The sequence below is a fragment of the Geotrypetes seraphini genome, chromosome 2 (assembly GCF_902459505.1).
Source record: "Geotrypetes seraphini chromosome 2, aGeoSer1.1, whole genome shotgun sequence".
Taxonomy (NCBI): domain Eukaryota; kingdom Metazoa; phylum Chordata; class Amphibia; order Gymnophiona; family Dermophiidae; genus Geotrypetes; species Geotrypetes seraphini.
Window position 1 is genome coordinate 89,740,601 of NC_047085.1, and position 12,338 is coordinate 89,752,938.

Consider the following 12,338-nt stretch of genomic DNA (forward strand, 5'->3'; position numbering starts at 1 on the left):
CCAGTGGGCTCACAATCTATCATGTACCTGGGGCAATGGGGGGACAGGGTCACAAGGAGCAGTGTGGGTTTGAACCTATAACCTTGGGATGCTGAGGCTGTAGCTTTAACCACTGCGCTACACTCTCCCTTGTAAAGTTAGCCTAATGAAGGATATGCCTGACTATTTCTTACCGTTAGACTTAGCAGCTTTTGACCTGCTAAACTATAACTTCTTGCTTAGCAAGTTAAGTGAGATAGGCTTAGCAAAGTTCTCTTATGGTTTACTAGATTTTTAAGAAATACTGTGGAGCTATTCATGTTTCTTGGCAAAATGAACTATCAATATATATGCCTGGCACATATTCCAAGACTTGAAACCACAAGACCAACCCAAACTTCTAGCATTGAGTTGCTCAAGCTTGCAGACAGCCAAGTCGTGGCAGGGGAAGCAGGATCCCATTGAGCTTCTGAGGGTCAGGTAAAAGCTCTGTGCAGGCTGGGTTTTGGCCCACAAGCCAATACTAATTCAAGTAAGCATTCAGATAATGTAACTTTATCATCCTGCCAAGAGCTTACTACTCCAAACACAGCCTGCAATCCATCTAAAAATGATCTGCATGAGCTGTTTCTTTGAGCACTCCTTATAACATGCCTCAAAGTACAGAGCTCTAATTTCTTAGGCTGGAAACTTCTGTACTTGGTCTTTTTATCTTTTCACACAGTAATATTCCTGCTAAGGACAACATGCACTTCTATATTAGTTTGCTTCGGTTCCTGAATTCCTTTAACTGGATTTTAAAAGAAAGCAGGCAGAGCTAGATGCAAGAAATAATGTTCCATCCAGGCTTTTTTGGTCAGATTCATACAAGGTCATTTTTTATTGGATAGAATGTTGGGGTGCCCAATTTTACTCTTACCATAAAAAGATAGAAAAGAGATTCCCACAGAGACAAGCACAGAAAGTTATCGCTGTTAATTCACTGATCAGTTTGTTACTTTAGCCTTCACTGGGATGAGCAACAAGCAAAATGAGTGTCTCAATCTCCTGGGAATTTTGCTTAGTTGATATTCCCTTATCTTTTCTTGGTGCCCGTGGAATCGTAATCCTTCCAAAAGGGAGGCACAGGATCACAAGCGCAGGCCCCAAAATTGTCATCCCTGTAAATAAATTAATGTTAAAAAAAAAATCTTTTGCCTGTAAAAGTCTCTTTTTTATTAGATTTTTGGCAAACAAAAGTGAAAATACAGCATACATAGTATTATCCCAGGACAAGCAGGCAGCATATTCTTGACTGATGGGTGACGGCACCGACGGAGCCCCGGTACGGACAATTTTAGAGTGATTGCACTCTAAGAACTTGGAAAGTTCTAGCAGGCCGCACCGCGCACGCGCAAGTGCCTTCCCACCCGACGGAGGCGCGCGGTCCCCAGTTTCTTAGTTTCCGCGGAGCTAAGAAGACGCGTCCTTTTCAAGGGCTGTTGAAAAGATTTTTTCCAATCGCCTTCCCGCTCGCGAAAACCTCTGAGGAAATAGTATTTCCTTTTTTTCTTTTATTATTTTATTGTTTTTCAAAAAAAAAAAAAAAAAAGCTTTTTCTTTTTCTTTTATTCAGTTTCGCCCCGGCGGGGCCTGTTGCCACCATCGAGGCCTCGGCCTTCGATTTGGCAGAAGCCGTTTTTACTTTCATGCCCCCCCAGCAAGGGTTTAAGAAGTGCCAGCGGTGTGCACGGCCCATTTCTCTGACAGACCCGCACAACTGGTGCTTATAGTGCCTGGGTCCCGAGCATAGGGCTTCCACCTGCACCCGCTGTGCCACATTGAAAAAACGAACTTTAAAAAACCGTCAAATTCAGCAACGGTTACTTTTCGGTGCCGATATGTCTGACCCTGCGACATCGACACCGGCATCGGCCCCAACTCAGTCGGCACCCACCTCTTCGACACCGCGCCGGCGTCGCAACACTCAGGTAAGCCGGCTAAGAAGCCTTCCCCGCTGGAGTGTCCTCCGGTCTCGGTGGCAGCGAGCCCAGTCCTGCTGACCGCGAGGCGCCCGCGGAAGCGCTCCGCCCCTATTGAGGTGAGTCCCTCGACCTTGGGCTCCTCATCCTCGGGGCGTCGAGCGGCACTGCAGGTACCGCAGAAGAAAAAAGCGGTACCAGTGCCTTCGCTGGACGACCGAATAGCGGCTGTCCTCCAGGTGCAGCTTAAGGAACAGTTGCAACAGCTCCTGCCTGCTCTATTGGCACCGAACCTTCCAGTTCCGGTCCGGTCTGAGCCCCCGGTACCGACGGTAGAGCAACCTCTATTGTCTGCTTCTACCTTATCGGAACCGGTTCATTCGGCTTCCTCAGTCTCCATGCCTGTTCTGGCACCGGAGCCGAGAGCACTGCATCAGGCTGTTCAAACTTCGGCACCGATACAGCCTTTCACTTCTCCTGGCACTGCTTCCTTGAGGTCGGGTAAGTCGGTACGCAAAACCCGGCACCTTGAGCCTTCCACACCAGAGTCTCGGGATCGCAGTTCCCAAATTAAGGACCCTGATCTGTGGGGTGACTCCGAAGAGCCTCTTCTTTCTGAGAGTGAGTGTTCATCGGCTGATGAGGATCCGTCTGTTCCAGATCCATCCTCTAGGCCAGATTCTACCTCTTTCACTTCTTTCTTGAAAGAGATGTGTGAATCTCTTTCTATTCCTTTGGAGGCTGAGTCCAAGAAATCCAAAGCGTTCCTTGATGCACTGGACTTTGACCAGCCTCCAAAGGAATTTCTCAAATTACCTCTCCATGATATCTTGAGAGAAACCTTTTATAAGAATCTTGAGACTCCTTTGACCATACCAGGAGCTCCTCGTAAATTAGATTCTTTATATAAAGTCATCCCTATACCTGGCTTTGATAAGCCGCAGCTTCCACATGAGTCTCTTTTGGTGGAATCTACGCTTAAAAAGTCTGCAGGAGTTAGTGTGTACGCTTCCGTCCCTCCTGGCAGAGAAGGAAAGACCATGGATAAATTTGGCAAAAGGTTATACCAGACTGCTATGCTGGCTAACAGATCAGGTAATTATGCTTTTCATTTTTCTTTTTACCTCAAGCATCTCATCAACACCATGGCTTCCTTTGAAAAATACCTCCCTGACCGCAAGAAACCTGCTTTTCATCAGTGTTCTTCCTCTCTCCTCCAGCTCCGTAAGTTCCTGGTCAGGTCAATCTATGACACGTTCGAACTTACCACCAGAGCCACGGCCATGTATGTAGCCATGCGTCGTCTAGCTTGGCTCAGAGTGTCGGAGCTTGATGTCAACCATCAAGATCGCCTGGCTAATGCTCCATGCCTGGGGGATGAACTCTTTGGCGAATCCATGGACTCTACCACCCAAAAACTATCCGCCCATGAGACTCGATGGGATACTCTTCTGAAAACCAAGAAGAAGACTCCGCCTACCCGGCCTTTCAGGCAACAATCGGCCTATCAACGCCGCTATGTGGCTCGCCCCTTACCACCAGCTCATCAACAGCCTAGGCGGCAACGTCAATAACAACGACAAACCCCTAGGCCACCACAGCAGCAACCGGTGAAGCCACCTCCACAACAGAAGTCTACCCAACTCTTTTGACTTCGTTCTCCAGGGCATAGCCAGTTTTCTACCATCTGCCCACCTTCTTCAACCCATAGGAGGTCGTCTTACTTTCTTCATCACCTTGGATCAATGGGTCCTCAACATCATCCGCCACGGCTACTCTCTCAACTTTCAGACTCTTCCTGCCCAAAGTCTGCCAAAAGAGTCTGCTTTGAACACTCCTCAGTCTTCCCTCCTTCTTCAGGAGGTTCAATCCCTCCTCCTTCTGAACGCAATAGAGGAAGTTCCTCTAGATCAAAAGGGGCAGGGATTCTACTCTCGTTACTTTCTCGTCCCCAAAAAAACAGGGGATCTCAGACCCATTTTAGATCTTCGCGATCTCAACAAATGCTTGGTCAAAGAAAAATTCAGAATGCTTTCTCTGGCCACTCTTTACCCTCTTCTCAATCAGGGCGACTGGCTATGCTCCCTCGATCTCAAAGAGACATACACTCACATTCCGTTCAATCTGGCCTCCAGACAGTACCTCCGGTTCATGATCAATCACTGTCATTACCAGTACAAGGTGCTACCCTTCGGCCTTGCCTCCTCTCCCAGAGTGTTCACCAAATGTCTCATTGTGGTGGCTGCTTTTCTACGCTCGCATCACCTTCAGGTCTTTCCTTACCTGGACGACTGGTTAATCAAAGCCACTTCCTCTCAGGCAGTGCTCCTTGCCACCAACCAGACCATCCTTTTTCTACAGCTTCTGGGGTTCGAGATCAATCTACCCAAATCACATCTCATTCCTACCCAGAGACTTCAGTTCATAGGAGCGGTTCTGGACACGGTCCTCATGAGAGCATTCCTGCCGTCCAACCGTCTTCACACTCTTCAATCTCTATGCCAGCAGGTGCTTCCACTACCCTCCATCTCTGCCAAGCACATGATGATACTCTTGGGTCACATGGCCTCGACAGTTCATGTCACCCCCTTCGCACGTCTTCACCTGCGCACTCCTCAATGGACCCTAGCTACCCAGTGGTCCCAAGCGACGGATCCATGTTCACGACACATATTTGTGACATCATCTCTTCGTCAATCTCTACAATGGTGGTTGATATCCTCAAATCTCTCCAGAGGTCTTCTGTTCCATCTACCTCCTCATCAACTTGTCATCACCACCAACGCCTCCCCTTATGCCTGGGGAGCTCATTTGAACGAGTTCCAAACTCAAGGCCTTTGGACAGTCCAGGAAAAGAAGCATCACATCAATTTCCTGGAACTCAGAGCAATGTTTTATGCTCTCAAGGCTTTCCAACATCTTCTCTTCCCTCAAGTTCTTCTACTATGCACAGACAATCAAGTTGCAATGTACTACATCAACAAACAGGGTGGGACAGACTCTCGTTTCTTGTGTCAGGAAGCCCAGAGGATTTGGTCTTGGGCGACAGATCACCAATTATTCCTAAAGGCGGTCTACATTCAGGGAGAGCAGAATTCCTTAGCGGACAATCTCAGTAGGATTCTCCAGCCTCACGAGTGGACTCTCGATCCTTTGACTCTCCAGTCCATTTTCACTCAATGGGGCACTCCTCAAGTAGACCTTTTCGCAGCTCCTCACAATCATCAGCTGACCCTCTTCTGCTCCAGACTCTACTCTCCTCACCGTCTGACAGCGGATGCATTTCTTCTGGATTGGGCCAATCTGTTCCTGTATGCTTTCCCTCCTCTGCCTCTAATGCTCCGGACCTTGTTCAAACTCAAGAGGGAGCAAGCCACCATGATTCTCATCGCTCCACGGTGGCCTAGGCAACATTGGTTCTCCCTTCTACTTCAACTCAGTTCCAGGGAGCCTATTCTTCTTCCATTGTTTCCTTCTCTGCTTACTCAGCATCAGGAGACCCTTCTGCATCCCAACCTCCAGTCTCTGCACCTGACAGCTTGGTATCTCTCGGGCTGACTTCACATGATACTCTTTTGTCTCAGCCCATTCATTCTATCCTGGATGCCTCCAGGAAACCTGCCACTCTTCAATGTTACCATCAGAAGTGGACACGGTTTTCTTCCTGGTGTCTTCTTCATCGCCATGATCCCACTTCCCTTGCAGTGGAGACCTTGTTGGATTATCTTCTTTCTTTATCTGACTCTGGCCTCAAGTCTACTTCCATCAGAGTCCACCTCAGCGCTATTGCTGCTTTTCATGAGCCAGTTCATGGTAAACTTCTCTCAGCTCATCCTTTGATTTCCAGATTCATGCGGGGTCTTTTTTAATGTGAAACCACCTCTTAAGCCTCCTCCTGTTGTCTGGGATCTCAATGTGGTTCTTTCCGCCTTAATGAAGTCTCCATTTGAACCTTTAGCTACAGCTCCTTTCAAGTTTCTCACTTGGAAAGTGGTCTTCCTCATTGCTCTTACCTCTGCCAGGAGGGTCAGTGAGCTGCATGCACTAGTTGCTGATCCTCCTTTTACAGTCTTTCATCACGACAAGGTGGTTCTGCGTACCCATCCAAAGTTTCTCCCTAAGGTTGTCTCTGAATTTCATCTCAACCAATCAATTGTTCTCCCTGTTTTCTTTCCAAAACCTCTTGCTCATTCTGGAGAACAGGCTTTACATTCTTTGGACCGTAAGCGGGCTTTAGCTTACTATTTGGAGCGTACTAAACCCCACAGATCAACTCCCCAACTCTTTCTGTCCTTTGATCCAAATAAATTGGGACATCCTGTTTCTAAACGCACGTTATCCAATTGGCTTGCAGCGTGCATTTCATTCTGTTATGCTCAGTCCGGACTGACACTGGAAGGTTCTGTCACGGCCCATAGAGTTAGAGCTATGGCAGCGTCTGTAGCTTTCCTCCGTTCTACTCCTATTGAGGAAATCTGCAAGGCTGCTACTTGGTCCTCAGTTCATACTTTTACATCTCATTATTGTCTGGATGCATTCTCCAGACACTTTGGCCAATCTGTTTTACAAAATTTGTTTTCCTAATGGCCAATCTTCCCTCCATCCCTCTTTTTGTTAGCTTAGAGGTCACCCATCAGTCAAGAATATGCTGCCTGCTTGTCCTGGGATAAAGCACAGTTACTTACCGTAACAGGTGTTATCCAGGGACAGCAGGCAGATATTCTTGCGTCCCTCCCACCTCCCCGGGTTGGCTTCTTAGCTGGCTTATCCTAACTGGGGACCGCGCGCCTCCGTCGGGTGGGAAGGTACTTGCGCGTGCGCGGTGCGGCCTGCTAGAACTTTCCAAGTTCTTAGAGTGCAATCACTCTAAAATTGTCCGTACCGGGGCTCCGTCGGTGCCGTCACCCATCAGTCAAGAATATCTGCCTGCTGTCCCTGGATAACACCTGTTACGGTAAGTAACTGTGCTTTTATGCAACTGTATTTTTCTCTGGTTAGACCAGTGGTTCCTAACCATGTCCTGGAGGATCACCAGCCAGTCAGGTTTTCAAGATAGCCCTAAAGAATATGCATGACAGATTTGCATAACTGTCACTTCCATTATATGCAAATCTCTCTCGTGCATATTCATTAGGGCTATCCCAAAAACCTAACTGGCTAGTGGCCCTACAGGACAAGAATGGGAACCACTGGGTTAGACAAAGGAATAAAGTTTAATGGTGTCTATGGAGGACCAACCACTTGATTTCCTGAAGATACTTTTCCATCAGATATATTTTTTTGTATTTTTTAATTGACTTCTCATTATTGACTTAGTTTTTTGCATGTTTTCCTATAAATTTTTTTTCCAGTTTGAATGTTGTATCAAAAATACCCCTCCATATGTATTATTTCTCTGAATATTTGTTGCCTGTCCCTGAATGCTTTCAACCCACCCTATTCTCTAATATAGATGTAATTCTGTAGAGTAAATGTTTAGATTACTAGCATATATGCATCTATTTGCTGGATATGTGCCTAAGCGCTATTCTATAACTATGTGGATACCTCCGATAGCATGTAGATTGCAGGTGGGCATACACACAGGCGCAATCTTTGCACAGTGTGGGCAAGACACAAACCTATGCACATAATATTAGAATATGTTTAAAATCATTACTGTATTTAACATTGCACAAGTTACATAGAAACATGATGGCAGATAAAAGCCAAATGGCCCATCCAGTCAGCCCATCCACAGTAACCATTATATCTTCCTCTCTCTAAGAGATCCCACGTGCCTATCCTAGGCTTTCTTGAATTCAGACACAGTTTCTGTCTCCACCAACCCTTCTGGGAGACTGTTCCATGCATCAACCACCCTTTCTGAGGGTTTGCAGTAGAGAATGACACGGGGAAAAAATCTGTCCCCGTCACTGCACCGTCCCCGGCCCACCATCCTCTACACCGCCCCATCACCGCCGTTCCCTTCACCGCCATCCCTTTCACTGCCCCGTCACCGCCGTTCCCTTCACCGCCCCATCACCGTCATCCCTTTCACCACCCCATCACCGCCACTGCCATCCCATTCACCGCCCCGTCACCGTCCCCGCAGCATCCATATAAGCCTCAGTACTGCGAAACACCATGAAGACAGGAGAGTTCTGCCACTACTACTACTACTGCACTGAGAATCTGTTTCAGTGCCTCTGCCCTGTAGTAAAAACCGAACATAAAATAAATCAATTAACTTGTCCTCCCTTTCAATGACGTGTCCCCCATGTTCACCTATAGCTCGAATCAGGTCAATTGTGCACACTAAAAATGCAGGAGGATCTGGAACGTGAGCGCAGGCAGGCAGTGATTCAAAAACAGCAGACACCCGACTGACTGCAGTGTTCCGCCATCTCCCTCCCTCCATCTCACCTTAGATGTAGAGTATGCCGGCTTTCTTTTTCGCCCAGCCGCATGTGCGGGTGCTCATTTGTTCAATATTCTCCTCTGACGTAACCAGAAACAGGAAGTTACAAGAGAAGAGAAGATTGATCAATGCGAGTGCGGCTTGGCGAAAAAGAAAGCCGGCATACTCTACATCAGTGGTTTTCAACCTTTTTACACCCATGGACTGGCAGAAATAAAATAATTATTTTGTGGACCGGCAAAACTACTAGGACTAAAATTTTAAAACCCTGTTTCTGCCCCATCTCCGCAAGCTCAGTCATCTCAGTAACTATTGAAAAATAGACAAATATAGACAGCAGATATAAATTCTCAAAACTGACACATTTTGATCACTAAATTGAAAATAAAATCATTTTCCTACCTTTGCTGTCTGGTGATTGATTTCATGAGTCTCTGGTTGTGTTTCCTTCTGTCTGTGTATCCTTTCTTTCATTTCTTTCTTTCTGCACTCAGGCCCAAGAATTGTCCCTTTCTATTCCCTCCCTCTTTCCTTCCTATTCCCTTAGTGCCCCCGGTGCCTCCTTCCCATGTCCTTAGTGCCCCTTCCTGTCTTTAGTGTCCCCAGTGCCTCCTTCCCATGTCTTTAGTGCCCTAGTGCCTCCTTCCCATGTCCTTAATGCCCCTTCCTGTCTTTAGTGCCCCCAGTGCTTCCTTCCCATGTCCTTAATGCCCCTTCCTGTCTTTAGTGCCCCTAGTGCCTCCTTCCTATGTCCCTCTCACTGCCTTCCACACTTTGTCCCACCCCCACCCCCAAAGCCTGCCTGCCTGCCTGTGCCTGTCTACCTTTCTCCCTCCCTAGCCAAAGCCAGCTTGCTGCCTCCCTGCCGCTCAAAAAAAAAAAAAAAAAAAAGCCTCCATCCTTTTCCCCTTCTCTTACCGCCATGCTGCAGCTGCTAAAGCCGAAAGTCTTCTTTCCGACTCAATTCTGAAGTCGGAGAGGACGTTCTGGGCCAGCCAGGCAGCGATTGGCTGGCCCAGAACGTCCTCTCCGACGTCAGAATTGACGTCGGATAGACTTCCTGTCGGCTTTAGTAGCTGCAGCATGGCGGTAGGAGCAGGAGAAAAGGAGAGGCTTTTTTTTTTTCTTCGCACGGACTGGCAGAAATTCAACCGGCGGTGCTCTTCCAATTCAAAGGTGAGGTGGAAGGAGGGAGATGGCGGGGACCGCGCAATCTTGATTGCCTCACTGCGGGGACAAGTCCATTCACCGCTCCACGGGGCGGTGAATGGCCTTGTCCCCGTCCCGCAGAGGCCACTATTTTTTCTTCCCCGTTTTGGCGGGTTACCCGCGGCTAAATGCGGCTAGCCGCGGGTAACTGCCACCGTGTCATTCTCTAGTTTGCAGTCCACTCCCAGATCTGCTGTTATATTGAGAACTCCCCCCAGGATCAGCTGGTAATCAGGATAGCCTGATAATAAGGTGAGGACCAAGGAGAAAAATTTATAACAGTAGACATTCAGGGCATATAAGTTACAAAGGACTAATTTTAGTCCCTAAATTTCAGTCCCCAATTTTCCCCAATACTATGATGAACCACCCGTCCCTATCCTGAATTTGTTTATGCAGTGTGAACTTCCTCTCCGACGTCAGAATTGACTTTGGGGGAAGGCTTATGGGCCGCACGCCTGGCCTGTCTCGGTTGCTGCGTCGGTGGCGGGAAAGCACAAGTCCTCCTGCTGGAATGCAAACACCCCCTCCTCTGTGAGCCCCCATCCCCTGAAACCCCCCTGGACCCCCCTACTAACCTTAAGGTTGGCCAGAAGGACGGGTTTATGGTTCTGCCAGCCGGCAGGTCCGCCATTCCAAGGATGGCAGGCCTGCTGGCTGGCCTGACCACGGACCCGTCCGTCCGGCCAACCTTAAGGTTAGTGTGGGGGGGGGCAGAGTGGTGGGGAGGGGGGGTCCGGGATGGGACGGAAGGTTGTTTGGGGGGTGGGGTGCTTGCGGGGGGTGTTCACCTTACGATAGGAGGGCTTGGACTCCCTCCTGCTGGTTCGGGGGGGGGGGTTCGTGGTGTGGGATTCACCTTCCAGCAGGAGGGCTTGGGCTCCCTCGTTCCAGTTTGGGGGAAGGGGGTCGGGGGGGTCAATCAATTTAAGGTTGATGAGTGTACGGTAAGATTAGGTTTATATGGAACAAGCAATTTTGCTAGATAGTCAGGTTGCCCATTGTGTAGTACTTTAAATGCTAAAGTTAAAGCTTTAGACATTAAACAGTATTTGATAGGAAGCCAGTGATACTCCTTAAATAAGGGAGAGACATGGTCATATCTCTGGGCATTAGTAAGAATTCTAATAGCAGTATTTTGAACAGTTGTAATTTCTTAAGAGATACTTGAGGAAGTCCAGAATACACGATGTTACCAATTTTGAGGTAACCAATGCATATATAAAAGATTCACAACAAGGTATATCAATGTATGAACGTATTGAAAGGATCTTGCATAAAGAATAAAAACAAGGGGTTCATCACGTGATGCATGCTGCCTGGTAAAACATGGTTCACTTGGGCTCCACAGACTCTTGGCTATTAATCTCCGTTTTCCCTGCTAAATTGACTTGTCTTGAATATCTTGCCTCCAAGGGGTACAGAATTGAAAGGGGCATCGCATGGCACTTTTTCTGTGGAACAGAACGACGGAAATGCCTGCCAAAACCCTGAAGTCTACTCATGAAAAGGGAAAACTATCTATAATCAAGATGGCGGACGGAACTCTTCCAGAATCTGCAACTGTGAGCTCCTGGGCACAGGAGGTGTCCCGCATTTTATCCACGGCATTGGAAGATCGGTTAAATAAACTGCAATCAGTGGTAGAGGGCATCAATGATAAACTTGATTCTCAATCTAAAAAAACTCACAGAAGTAGAGCATAGAGTATCAGAGCAGGAAGACGATGCACAACACATGCTCACTCAGATCAGCCTTCTCCAAAAACAGGTTTCCCACCTTACAGAACAGCTGGAAGATCAAGAAAACCATCAGAGGAGGAATAATCTGAGAGTGGTGGGATTACCAGAATTGGTGAAGAACAATGATCTATTCCGGTTCTTTCACTCCTGGCTCCCCGAGCAGCTGGGCCTAGCATGTGGGTCCGGCAGTTTTGTCTATGAATGCGCTCATCGCATTGGCCCACAGAGAGAGCAGGAGACATGCATAGCAGATCTGCTATTGCCTGATATTTGAACTGGAGAGATAAAGAGCAGATCTTACATGCCTATCAAAAAATAAACGTGCTAGAATATGAGAGGTGTCACCTACTCCTATTCAATGATTATTCCAACAAGATAGCTTTTCTATGACGATAGATGGCCCCAATCTGTACATCCCTCCACAAGAAAGGAATTTGTTTTGCGTTTGTATATCCTGCTAACCTTCAGGTTTGGAGGGATGGAAAGACAACCGTCCTCCGCAGCCACGATGCCATGCAAAAATTCCTGGTTGATGTCAATGCACCTCCCGCTAAATCTTCTACCCCATGAAGACTAATGGGAGCTTTGTACTTTGTGGGACGGTTTCATATCAGCTCCTGCATGGTACTGATTTCCTCCGTACATTCTAGAATCCTGACCACTGGTTTCTGTGCCTGCACACCTCCTTACATGGTATTGCTAGAGGGCCTGAGGGACTTATCTTTTCAGTTTTACTTTTCTTGTACTATCCTGGGACAACAGGATTGAGAATGTTCTAATGTAGAAGGCATGATTTTTTCTTTACTGGCTGCTACCTACGCGGATCCCTTTGGGGGCCATCTCATTGGACTTCCCCCGCTCTGTATTACCTCAGGCCAGTGACTCTATGTGGACATGGAGGCGGGCTCTCATCCTTCTGTAGAGCAGTTCAGTGGAGCTCACCCTCGCACTGTTTCTATTTGATATGTATGGCATGGTATTATTTTGTTTTTTGGGGGCTGGGAGAAGGGGGAAAAGAATTGGGATGTGTGTCTGGAGGTATGCATG

General features: G+C 47.6%; 1 protein-coding gene across 3 annotated transcripts in view; it reads left to right on the top strand.

Annotated features, from left to right (window-relative positions):
• The window catches only part of LOC117355891 (trichohyalin-like), a 178,607-nt gene that overhangs the window by 73,257 nt on the left and 93,012 nt on the right, over nt 1-12,338 (top strand). The gene's annotated exons all lie outside the window — the stretch shown is intronic.